At 40.4% G+C, this 13,811-nt stretch overlaps 1 long non-coding RNA gene across 1 annotated transcript; it reads left to right on the top strand.

Moving 5' to 3' along the window:
* Positions 1 to 12,767: 12,767 nt before the first annotated feature.
* On the top strand, positions 12,768 to 13,811 carry LOC127771844 (uncharacterized). The gene is made up of 3 exons (XR_008017216.1): positions 12,768 to 12,922; positions 13,070 to 13,201; positions 13,753 to 13,811. It is a non-coding gene; the product is annotated as an uncharacterized LOC127771844 (long non-coding RNA).

The following is a 13,811-nucleotide window of genomic DNA, read 5'->3' on the forward strand; positions in this document are numbered from 1 at the left end:
GTAGAGGAGAATACACCCAAAAAAGCAGCACACTACCATGAGAGCATAAGACTGTGTTCTTTTGGGAAGTTGGGAACTTATTCTCTACGCATGAAAAACGTAGCGGTGAATTAACACATGATTAATTAAGTATTAGCTAAAATAACTTGAAAATGAATTTTTTAATATGATATGATTCTTTAAAGCTACTTTCCTATAGAAATTTACAATAAAACATAACATTCGAAAAACGTGCGTATGAAAAATGAGAAAGAAGAAGTTGACAACATGGACAAATTCACTACAAGGGAACGAATTTTAACCCTAGGGAACCTAGGGATTTATAGTAGTGAAACGAAAACTAACTGCAAGCCTCCATGCTGCTTTGTCTATTTAAGCGTACGTAGGAAGCGAGAAACATGCTAAGTTAGCCACTGAACAAGTGTTGTAGTTCTGCAAACAGAACTAGCTACGATATATCTAGCTCAATATAATGGTACATACTATACCCTTCTTCTTCTTCGCCTCCTCTCTATGCGCGCTCTCTCTCTCTCTACAGATAACAGTCGTAACATATATATGTAGAACTAGGTACCATACATATACTACACAAATATAGAATTAATATGTACTTTAATTTTGATTGAATCTATATGTATAAATACCAATGCATGTATGCAGGATGCAGCATGTGGTCAGCTAGCAATAAGCAAGAACAAATCGTACGAGGCTGAAATCGCTGCCTTGAAGAATCAAAATGCAGCCCTCCAGATGAAGATACAAGCACTGGAGAATTACAGGCAGGCTAAGCACAGAGTATGCAGAACTGGAAACCATATATAAGAAGCTAAAAGCAAAGCACAGCAACTGTCGTTGATAAAATGGATTAAATTATATATATCCTTGCATGTACATACCTACTATTAGTGCATGGGAGTATACTATATATATGTGTGTGCCGAGAATAAAGCTGTATACTGATCAAGCTATATCGTAGTAGTACGTCTAAACGTATGTAACCTGAATGCATGCGAGATATATATGGAATAAGGGTCATGCTAGCTCTCCTTCGTCTCCATGCGTGTAATAGAGATCAATATGTAATTGGCTGGTCAGTATAATCAGTGGATATGAAATAGTTAATTTTATATGTGCAGTTAATTGGTAAATTTGCTATATGATATTGTCACTTTACAGTTTTACATGTAAGACACCAAGTTAAACTTTAGAAGAAGATACTCTGTAAATGTCATAATTTGTCACTGGACACCGTCTTTATTATTTTAATATTTTCGGATCGGCGAAAAGAGATAGAAGACATAGTTTCGCATCGAGAATAAGAAAAACAGGCATAGCATCACACGAAGTTACACCAATGTCTCCGTGCTCTCCAGGGGCGGAGGCGGCCAGGGGGCCGAAGGGACTATATAAATATCATTGTATAAAGTTTCTTTTTTTGAAAATGTATTTAAATTGGCTCAAATTTGATCAAAAAATTTGATCCAAATTTTGGACGAAAAAAAAATCTACAATTTCTAATTTTACCGCTCCCCCCTCCCCCAAACACACACCCCCCTGATCTAGGTTGGGACTCCACAATGTTACATGCATGAGCATCATCACTATTTGGTGTGGAACGGCCAAGGCATCCTTCATCTCCGTGGTGGAGACCTTGCGACAGAGTACTGCTTGTATTTCGATCTATCAGTCACACTGTCAATCTTGGGGAAAACGTCATCTCCATCTCTTTTTTTTTCCTTAGGGCATTCTCAACCCAAGACATTAGACATAGTTTCCAAAAACTCCACATCATCAAGAAACTAGTACTAAACACTACTCTTCCAATGCAAACACTACTATTCCATACTTAAATTTAATGCTACTTATCTCACATAATGTCTTCGATGTTGTGTAGAAACCATGTCTTATGCAAGACATGGTTTCCTTCTCTTTCCTCGTTTATTCACTTGCCACATCATTTTTCATCCTAGGTGACAGCTTATTTAATGCTATGGACACCACCCTAGTCATTGGGTTGGAAATGCCCTTATCTTCCTACCCAAACAAGTGTGTGCCCCTTGAGAATTCCCCACGTGCCCCTTGAGAATTTTCCTCAATCCCATTCATGCCCTAAAATTTACCTTTATCTCCATTCAGTTTTTCCCGATCCATTATTAGTTAAACTGTGAGTTGACCATTAGATTTTTTTGTAAATAACTATATCACCCCTTCTCATACTCACATGCTACATGACTCATTAATATCAACTAGCCGCCACCCTGTGCGTTGCACGGGCTATTGTTAGTGATATTACAAATAATATATTTTAATTATGTAATAAGTTTGTAGTTAGACTAAGTTTCTAGACAAATATAGTAATATTTACAATACCAAATTAGTTTTATTAAATTGATAATTGAATATATTTTTATAATATATTTGTGTTGGGTTGAGAATTTTACTATTTTTTTCTACAAACTTGGTTAAACTTGGAGCTGTTTCACTTTAATCAAAGTCAAAACGACTTATAATCCATTTTGAATCCAAGTGCTTTACATTTTTTAAAAATAGTCTATGCCAATTACAAATCACTTTATTATTTTCAAATTTTCAGAATTACATGAATAAACTACTAACTCTTCCACGTCTATTAGTTTCAACATGATATTTATTAATTCTGAAATTTTGGAAACATCTACAAATATCAAAATTGGAACTTGAATCATATTGGTAAATACTGTTTCATTTGCTCAAAAAGGTTTAGCTCGAATGCATACTGTGTTGGAAATAAGGAATTATGAATAGGCAGATTCTACGCGGGTATTTCAATATGTTGAAATTATGTAAAAATTTTATCATATTGGAAATTGTATATATAAACAAATATTGGATAATTTTCTGCAGTTAGATACATAAAAATGAGTTTTTCAACTTTGTGTTCCAAAGTAGTAACTTTAGTGTTCACAGTAAATTAAATCAACTTTATTAATATTTCCTACATTGAAAATTATTGATTACAAATATGTACTAAGTTTCTAATTTTCATACAAATTTAATCCTAATACGTTCATGATAAATACATATAACTGAAATACTGGCCGTGCAGTTTTTCTGTTTGCATTGCTTAAATTATTAAATGATTCCATTTAGAACATTTCCAAATAACTGTGACCAAAGATTAGAAAAAAAATTGTGACCGGTTCTATCGGTCGAAGAAATTTTGCTATGTCAAAAAGACATTTTGTTTTAGATAATGATGTCAAAAAGACATGGTGGTGCTTAATGGGAGATGTAAATATATACTTAGAACAGAGACGTGTGAGATGAACCTGCATTAATGCGTGAATGCATTGTTTAAGATCGCAATCAAGGTGTGTTTTGTTGTCTAGTATTATTTTGGAAACAATCTCAGTATTTGAAAATCTAATAAAGATCTGTTGTAGTTTCGCTATTTCTCCTAGAGTATCAATCATCCGAATTTTGTAGTTTTTAAGGAGTTGGGTTCTTTTCTACCGTGGCACAATATTTTGGTAGGTATTGTTTGTCAGAAAAATTGGCATGATGATAAAACTGTAACGGCATGTACAAATAACAATAAATTGCAGACTACATACAGTAGTCATATGGATATATATATATATACAAATAAGACATAGGGAAAATTAGCTGTCACAAAATATAATAAATTTTAGGGTATGACACAAATATGAAGGAAGTAGTTAGAATTATATTGGGGGAAGGTTATAATTGATTGAGAAAAAAAATATTAGTAGAGAATTTGTTGCATTTTTTTAAAAGTAAAGTTGTTATTTACTTTTGGTTGAATTTTGAAAGCTAGAAGTTGTATTTTGCGACGGAGAGAGTAGTTTCAACTGTGTATACAGAAAATATATCAATATATATGTTCTTTGTTTCAAAACTAAGATTAAATACCTTTTTTTTATAGTTGAGTCTGGGATTTTTCTAATTAATTGACATGATTACCTTAACCATGCACTTATGATATAATTCAACACCAAAAAAATCAGCAACATAATTCATTATTTCAATCAAACTAAAAAAGAAATCTATCTTGAATAGAACATGCAAATTCGACGAAATACCTGTGCATGTAATCTACGGATGTGTACGTCGAACACGAATAAATCTTCTTCAGTGCAACGGATTCAACTACCAGACATATGGCCAAATATATTAGCAGCCTATCAGCCTGTGTAATCTTCTTTAAAGAATATGGAAGCGATATCAACAGCCTATGTGTAGCAAGCTAGTTTGATCCCAAAGAAAGCTAGCTCTTCTGTCGTCTGTAGAGGCTCTGCGATACATGTACGCATGATTATTCTGCTTACACAAACCATTAGTGATTAATATGATTGGGTATTATTGGTAAGCACGAAGATTAGATGGGGGCATAAAAAAACTAAACTTGATTGGAAAACAAATTTACGTACGTGTTCTCAAATACCAAATATCTGGTCAGGATCTAAAAGATGAAATTAGATGAAGATCGGGACGAAGGCAACCTGGAGCGTCTCCCATCGTCGATGTCACGGTTTCTTTGCCGAGTTCGATCCAAATAATCCTCCTCTCATTTTGTATATAGAACCGGTTATCTCGCGTATTAGTAGCAGATTATTTAGATGCATCTCTTCTTTCCTCTGTAGAACTGCGCACCCTAATGGTTATTTAGATGGGTTTAAAACGTGGCCCACGGTATGTTTTAGAATCAATGGTTAATATTGCACCATCTATTTAATCAATGGTTAGTTCTTTCTAATTAACGTGAGAGCTCCTAAAAAGTGCTTGATTAGTATAGGTATAGATAGATGTGAAAAAATATAATTTATAATCAAATCAAATCGAAAAAGATGCAACATTTAAAATATGAAATTTAATTTGAACAAATTATTGTTTTTTTACTAAATCCATACGAGAATTTCAGCTAGAAATTCAGAACAAAAATTATTTATTACTTGGGTTTAAATTTTGGTTAAAATGTTGTACGGATTTCATCAAAGTTCATTTGAAATTTATTTAAAATTTTAATTTCGTTGTTAAATTTGTGGTCAAATAATTGTATCCCTTCATTTTTACAATTGAATCTCACTCCTGTTAAGAGTTGTCTTTTTTATCACTAGGCTAGCACACAATTAACTGATTAAGTATGACGGGGGCAATATAGTCCTTTGAAAAAAATAACGGTCAACTAACATAATCAAAAGGAGAACTCAGGTGCATATAATAGATTAGATAAAATTCATTGACATATACGGATCAGGCAAATTCTCAAGAGCATGTAAAGAATTTTCTCCATGGATGCCCAGTGACAATCTTACATGAATCTGATTCTCTGGAGCCTTTTACCTTTAATCCTATCTTTCTATAAAGTTAAACCCACTACATTCTAAAACTCAACATGCAAAGATGCCACATCATCCACTAATATTTACTACTTATCAAATCTCATGTAAGCATGCTAATTTATTAAGTTTTAAATCTTTATTAAAATGCAAACATGTTAATTAAATTATCATCCCACATAATTCACATAATATCTCAATATATCTTTCCGTCACTTTTTATAAGATCATATATGCCTATATAGTTTATCCTCACTTAAATTTTAGAGCTTTAAAAAATCCAAGCATGTTAAATCATCATTCCACATAATTCTCAAAATATTTCAATATCTCTCCATCATTTTGTTTAATATCTATATATCTATACAATTTATTCTCGCTTAGTTAATGTTATTTCTCTCTTCTATCATTAAGTCATATCACCTCATTTTTCTTCTCTCATAAAGTCACATCATATTACTTTTAAATTTGGGTCATCATTCTATATACTATTTAAATTATGATAAACCACAATAGCTTATGCAAGTTTCTATCGTCTAGCTATCTTACATATTATTTTTATTTCTTATTATCATACCGAACTCCCGCAGCAACGTGCGGGGTTTCACCTAGTTCTTTGAAACTTCTGCTGCCAGCCAGCCACTTGTCTTCCAACAGCACGTTTTAACTTCCCCCTGCTTCTCCAATTTCTGTAGAAAGACAAATTAAAACCAAAATAATCCAATAGTAAACAACACATATAAACAATATTTTTACATTATTATAGATCACATATGCATGAGTTTAAAACCATGCACTGTATTTTTTTAGTCTTCCAATTGGCCCAAAACGCCACTGCGTACAATGCTAGTACTACCAAATATCCCAAATCCCTGTCTTGTTTATCAAATCTCTTTAACCAGATTGATGTTCTTTATGGATGTGTGGCATGGGAATGTTGCCCATATGTTGAAACCAAAAGGCACAGCTCAAAATGTTCCAGTCTAGCTTCCAGATGAAGAGAATGCCATGTGCATTTCAAAAAAAAAAAATCATTGGGGAAGCTAACTGAAGTCCTAAACAGGTCATTAATAATTAGGTTTCAATAATGTCTCTTGCCAACATATCATCTTTGGCATATATGCCCACATAAAAAAAGAGAGAGTTAAAACATATCTTTGAATTTCTACAACCCATATGTATATGCTTTATTAGTGGTTTAGGTAAATGTTATTCCAACTCGACAAATTGCTGATCATATGGTAACCGCTCCAATATTTTTTTATTTTCTGATTCTTGTTAGATTTCAATATAGAAACAGGATAATTTCGCTGCGTCATCAAGCTGGGTGATCTCTCTGTTTTTCTTAAACGTCATCAAGGTGACCTCAGCACTCTTGCGTTGCTACCATAATGAGGGATAGCTTTATGGTACTACGAATTAATCGAGCTTGGACAGTTAAATATAAAATAATATTTAACATATCTAGTTAATTAAATATTCTAAGGGGGAGTCTACTTGTCAAGTGGCTAATATTTTTCTTATCTATCAATCATTTATTTAACACCAAATCAATACAAACAACTCACACTTGTATGTTTCTTTTCTTATGGTGAAGCGAATAATGTTCTAACCTAGAAGTGGAAAAAAAGGTTTACTTGTTGTAAACTGTTATGAGATTATGATTTTCTTTTTAAAATAATAACAATACATCAAGATTAATGTAAAAATATAAAACAAAGCAAACTACAAATGTACTTTCCATTGTATTGAAATTGTAGTTTTCGATATTCTGCAGGGCTAATAATTAAATTCCTCTACGAAATATTTTTGTTGAAGAATGGGCTGTTCGAAAGCTTGTTTTAATTTACCAAACTTTTACAACTAAGGTGTGACATGTCACAATTTATCTGACTATGTAATCCTTAGCCACAAGTTAGATAAGAGTTGGCAAGGATAATTAGTGAAATTATATAGTGCTTGGGTATACAAACTTATGGGCCTACCCCCACCCAAGCCCCTACCCACCTCCGGCCGATCTAGGTTAGGGTTTTGGGAGGGAGAGGGAGAGGAAGTGGAGCCGCTCGCCACCGCCCTCCCCCTCCCTCCAGCCGGACCTGGGAGGAAGGGGAACCGCCGCCGCCCTCCCCCCTCCTTCCGGCCAGACTTGGGGAGGGAGGGGAACCGCCGCCGCCGCCCTCCCCCTTCCCTCCGGCCGGATCTGGGAGGGAGTGGAACCGCAGCCACCACCGCCCTCCCCTCCCTCTTTGGCCACATCTAGAAGGGAGGGAAGGGGAGCCGCGCCGAGGGTGGATGCCGCAGCCCCGGTGCATCGCCGTCGCCCACCCATGCCTCGCCATCGCCGACCTCGCGCTCGCTGTTGCCCACCGACCCCGCGCCTTGCCGTCGCCGCCCCCCAGAATGCCCACGGTCACTGAGGGAGCTTAGGGAGAGGAGAGCTGAGGGCTGAGGGAGAGAGGAGAGCTGGGGGAGAAGAGAGGATAGGACTTAGAAAAAATATTATTGATGTCGCGTCTATTTATATGCCACACCAATTTTCGTAGGCGGACCACTTAAGAGGTCCACTTGCAAAAATAAATGGAATTTTTGCAGGCGGATCGCTTAAGTGGTTCGCCTGCGAAAATAGATTTTTCCAAGCGGATAACGATTTCACCCCACGGTTGTAATTTTCGCAGGTGGTCATTTAGCTCCGAGAGCCCTACCTGCCTAGAAAAAAATGTCATCGTCTAGAAAAATGATTTTTCTAGTAGTGACTCTGATCTTCTTCTATATATATATATGTATGTATATATATACACACACACATATATATATACATATATACATATATATATACATATATATATCTATATATATATATACATATATATACATATACATAAAAAACGAATTAATTGTACTCAAACCATACACCTCGCAGCAGCTCCTTCAAAGTCAGATATTCCACTTGCTAAACTCACTCGTGTAATGACTTTGATTCCATTAATTGGAACTATTCAAACAGCGTGAAGCTATAAAGGGGGTTAGGGAACTTGACAAGGAAGATGGAGATATTGATGAAATGTTGATAAGGGACTAAAAAATCAAAAAGTATTCTAAAATTGGACGAAGAGGCAAACCACGCGATCAGCACCACGACAAAACATGTGGCTCTAGGAAGTCAATTCTTTAGGAGAGCCGAACCAAAAATTAGGAAATGAAGGGTTTAAGTCTTCCGCCTTCTTCTTCAAGGACCAACGAGGATCTAATCCAGGCAACTCCATACTAAGCTCCTTTACATGTACGTACAATTACAGCTCGTCTTACGTCTGTCTGATCTTTCTAGAGGCATTTTCGGCACTACTTCTTTGGTTACACATCATCCATCTCTACATCCGGGCTCGCCTACACTATCGTTCCAGGTTGATGAAAGCGACAACGAGATCATACTTTTATTGCTTCTGCGCCAATGTCGTCTTGGGGGTGAATCGGGTTGAAAGTGAAAGTCGCCAAAAAGTGGCGGAATGCTCTCGAAACCAATTCACTTGAGTGAGACAGAGGAGAGTGGAATTTCGTGTGTAGGGGTGAAATCCGTAGATCTATGAAGGAACGCCAAAAGGGCCCTATTCTAGGACATACAATGCATTATAGACGTATGATCACACACCGCCCGTCACACCCTAGGAATTGGTTTCGCCCGAAGCATCAGACCAATTATCACCCATGACTTCTGGGGTTCGGGTTAGTTACCTATCTCAATAAAGTATATGATTGGTTTGAGGAACGTCTTGATATTCAGTACGCCTGACGGAACTCTTCTTTATTTTTTAAATTTGCATTAGAGCCAGTTGAAAAACGAAGAACCTTTTTTTGTTGTTACAGTTCCTTAAGCATAACCAGTTACGACCACTGATCTATATATATCCAGCCGATATGAGGGTGACTGTCTGACTACCTAAAGTTGCATATCCAAGTATAGATCCCTAGAGAAGAGAAGCAAAGGTATAAGCCAAGACCCTAGGAAGCATTACTCTTCTTTTCATTCCAAATTCTTCAATAAGACTGTGCGAACAAGCGATGAATCTATCATATCCGAGAATACTATAGATATTGAACGAAGGCGTTCATTTTCTATCTCAGAAAACATAATCCACTGTCAAGTCCAGTCAAATTGAAAATCTTTTTTTCATGAAAAAATTTTAAACTTGACGTAGAACATTGTATAAAAAACGAGACCTATTCCTTTATGCTAGAGATAGATTTATGATAGAGATAAATTTTTTTATAGTATTTTATTAGTAAAAAAGGTTCCTTCTTCTCTTTCTTTCTTTGGTTAAGCGAAAACGATCTCGAGAAAATTCCTTACTTTTCCATTTCTTTGGAAAGCTCCTACTAAGATTAGAAATTCCCCAATAAAGCTAGCGATAGCCTTGTTTCGGATTTTCTAGCGATGACTAGCCCTTTGACGGCTCCTATCCCTAGACACCGGCCCCCGGTACCAATACTAGAGATTTGCCCCCGAGCCAGCCCTCCTATTAATAGGGTTGCTTTTTTCACGCGCACCACGACTCATTCAAAAGAGAGAGTAAAAGGAAGGATTTCCCAGAATTCGTACCAACTCGGCATTTCACGAGTTACCACACGAGAAAATCCTATCTTTCAAGCTTTCTCTCACTAACTTCGCCAATTGTCCTTCGCACTAGATGGTCAGTGTCTTCAGACTAGCCATCAGCCCGATTCGAACCTGCAGTCTTCAGGTCATGAGCATGATGAGTTGACCAATTCCTCCGGCTGTTCTGTTCTTTTCTTTCCTTTTGGGTTGGCAGAGAGAGTAAGAAGTTCTTTCATTCCTATCCCGTGTCTCTCTCTCTCTCTCTCTCTATATATATATATATATATGATATGGGCCCAGGGGTATCAGGTTTAGAGGGAGGAGGCTGCCCCCCGATGCCACGTGACCCTCCCCCGAGGGGAGTCAGGCCCGAGGTAGGACCGCGGCCACTCCTTCCCAGAGACTGGATGGAGGATGCCGCCCTCCAATGCTACGTGGCCCTCCCTCGAGGGGGGTCGGGCCCGAGGTAGGGCGGCGGCCACTCCCTGGCCGAGACTAGAGGGAGAATGCCGCCCCAGGCGCCACGTGGCTCCTCCCCGAGGGGGGATTGGGCCCGAGGTCGGGCGGTGGCCGCCCCCTCCCGTGACTAGGGGTCAGGCTCCCCCGACCCCCTCTTTAGGTCACCACGTACGGTGGGTTAGGCGTCCTCCTCCAGGTGCCCACCTACCCGCATTTATGGCATCCCGAGCGATCGCGCCACGCCGTATTTAATGCGGCGTGCAGTGCACTCAACTGGTCTGTGACCGGTCGAATGACCGATGGGACTGGCTAGTGCGCCTGTGCGCTGCTCGTGTGTCAGGCGGCGTGCAGCCTGACATGTCCCATCAAATAGTGATGGTGAGAGGTTCTCATCCTCTTATCCCAGCCGGAGTCAGTCCTCCCGCTCTGGTAAAAGCAAGGCTCCCGTTTCCCGGTGTAATAGGAGCCCAGAAGTCTTCACCCATTAAATGGTGACTGACAGGGGCACCCCCCGTGTCAGGCGGCAAAATTTGACAGGCCCCATCATCAAGACGACGTTTGCTTGGCTTCCCAAGTCAAGAGACAAGACATGCATTTAATGCAAAGATTATAATACTTCTCCACCGGAGCTAGGTTAGGTTGTTGGGCCCATGTGGTAACCCCTTGAGGTATAAAAGGAGGTCCAGGCCTAGTGGTGGAGGGGGGACTTCGGGGCGAACTGGCGCTTGGGTCTCGCAACCCCAAGCACTTGTGTTCTACATTCAATCAATCATGCACAGGAGTAGGGTATTACGCTTCTCAGCGGTTCGAACCTGTATAAACCTCTTTTGTCTCATCGTCTTGGGGGGGGGGGGGAGGGCTAACCCCCTCAAGATCACACAGCTCTGCTCACCAAGCCCTCGAATCTCACCCGCTGCCCCCGGCCGAACTCACAAAGGGGGGCCTCACGGTTCCCTGGTTGAGGAATTCATTCTCCGATATCTGGCGCGCCAGATAGGGGGCGCGTTCGTGATTTTTGAGGTTCTTTCGAGCGCCGGCGTGGTGAGTGTCGCACCGCCACTACTGGGGAAGGCGCAACATCCTCAGGAGTGTCGCGCCACCCCAGGCATGGGGCAAGGCCCCCCACATCCCCACCAGGTAAGCTTGGCTACCTGGTCTTTGTGGCGAGTCTTTGGAATGTCCGAGGGCCCCCAAAGCTCCAGCCCTGCCTCACCGAGAAGTACGACGATGGCGCCGACCCCTCCGAGTCCCTCCAGATCTGCACGGCGATCATAGAGGCGGCAGGGGGTGGCGACCGGGTCATGGCGAACGTCATTCCCATGGCCCTTAGGGGCCAAGCGCGGGGTTGGCCCATGAACCTACTGCCGCCTCGATTCACTCCTGGGAGGACTCTTGCAGTTTTGAGCTCCGGGTGCCGTCGAAGCCCGGGACCCCCTGTGCTAGCTCTTCTGTAGCGGCTGACTTTGGTCCCGCCGGCTGGCTACGGTGCCCGGCCCGGCTCAACTGATCGTCCTTTCAAGCTTCAAGTATTTTCAATTTTTCAATTCATTAGCTTGAAATCTTATATTTATTTCCCCCCATTCTATTCTCATGGCCCTATGACACCCGCGTGTTGCGCATTTGTTTGCTCCCTCGGTGGTAAGAGCCCAACCTCTCTCCCATCTACATGAACGATTCTTCGCTAAGTGTGGGGGCTAAGTTTTCTAGCCTTATCCTAGCCTTAAGTTGAGCCCCGGGTGCCGTCGACACCCAGGACCCCCTGTGTTGGCTCTTCCGTAGCGGCTGGCTTTGGTCCCGCCGGCTGGCTACGGTACCCGGCCTGGCTCAACTGTGGACGGGGATTGCTGGCTCTAGAGTTTTCGGCTCTCACACTCATGCAAAAGTAATCATCCATGTAGAAAGAAAAGAGATTGGAAGGAGGCCACCGAAAGGAAAGAGCAAACAAAATGTGTAGCGTGGGGACACAGGCTCGTGGGAACCTGACCTCGTTTGCTAAGTGGTCACAGGCTTCCCAAGATGGTTCGGAACCCATGGTGAGGGGCCCTCTTCGAGCTAAAGGTTTGTGTTTGCTTCATTCATACAAGCAATTCTTTGCTGTAAGTGTGGGGGCTACGATTCCTAGTGTAATACCCCGAGTTTTCAATTAATATATCTCGCGGAATATTAGAGTAAACGCGCAAAAGTTCAACTTTTAAACCATTGTTCGTATAGGTGATCGGGAACTGTGGATGCGTAGAGCTCGCCGAGTAGTGCAAAATAGACTATAAATTTATAGTAATCGGAGTCCGAACGAAGTCCCGAGGATTGAATAGATGTGAGCTGTTAGATCTTATTTAGTCTCTTTATATAACCAACCAAAAAAAAAACAAACGAAAAAAGAAAAAAAAAGAAACAGGAGCGATTCTCCTGTAGCCCTAGCCGCCGCACCTCCTGCGCTCTGCCGCCGCCGCTGCTGTTCCTCTCTTCGCCGGCGCCGCCGCTGGTGCAGCCGTCGCCGGTCGCCACAGCCGTCGTCGTCCGCAGCCGATCGTTGGTGAGCTACTGTTGTTTCTGTTAATTTCCCTGCTGCTGCTGAACCCTGCTGTTGCCGATATGATCTCTTCCTTGCTGGTGGTGCACGGCTTGCTCTTGCTGCCGATATTCGTTTCTGCTGCTGCTGCTGTTGGCCTGCAACGAACAGGAAGGAGGGAGAGAAGGCAGAGAAGAACAGGAAGGAAGGAAAGAAGGGGAAATTTGATAGAAGAAGGGAAATTTGGGGAATTTGGTGAATATTTCCAAATTCTTCGTTTTTCTTATACATTAGTACTGCTAGGTAATCCTTTTTAGTCTATAGTTGTTTCTAATTTATATTTAAGACGATCTGTTTCCGGTTTTTTCGAATTTATTTTATATCGAACGCTAGGCTGAAACCGTATTTTCAAATCTGGTATTAAACCATCAGGAATCAGGTTAGTTGTCCTAAATAAAGTTTGTAGTCATTGTCAATATCTTTCCAACGGTGCTAGTTTCACTCAATTCCGATAAACGGTTTAGGAGAAACAGCAAAAACAGTACTGCTGACCGGGTCCGGAAATCAGGACAGCAGTTCGTTTTTCCTCAATCTGGGATTTTCAGAGGCATAATCTGATTTTGTGCTCAACATGAAAGTTGTAGACAATTTTGTCTAGATGTCCGAAGTTGTATTATTTGTTAGTTTCCGCTAGACGGTTTGTGAGTTACTCATAAAACAGTAATGGAACAGCTATAGGTTATTTAATACAAATCGGTAAAAGGTTTATATGCTCTAGGTTTCGATTTTAGTAAATATCCCTTGTAACCATCGTTAGTTGAATATAGTGGTTTATGCGTAGTTTTGCTTCACAGGTGTGGAGGGTTCCAACGTTGGAGGAGTTGAGTCGGAGTATCGAATGAGTTAAGGCAAG

The sequence above is a fragment of the Oryza glaberrima genome, chromosome 4 (genome assembly GCF_000147395.1).
Source record: "Oryza glaberrima chromosome 4, OglaRS2, whole genome shotgun sequence".
Classification (NCBI taxonomy): domain Eukaryota; kingdom Viridiplantae; phylum Streptophyta; class Magnoliopsida; order Poales; family Poaceae; genus Oryza; species Oryza glaberrima.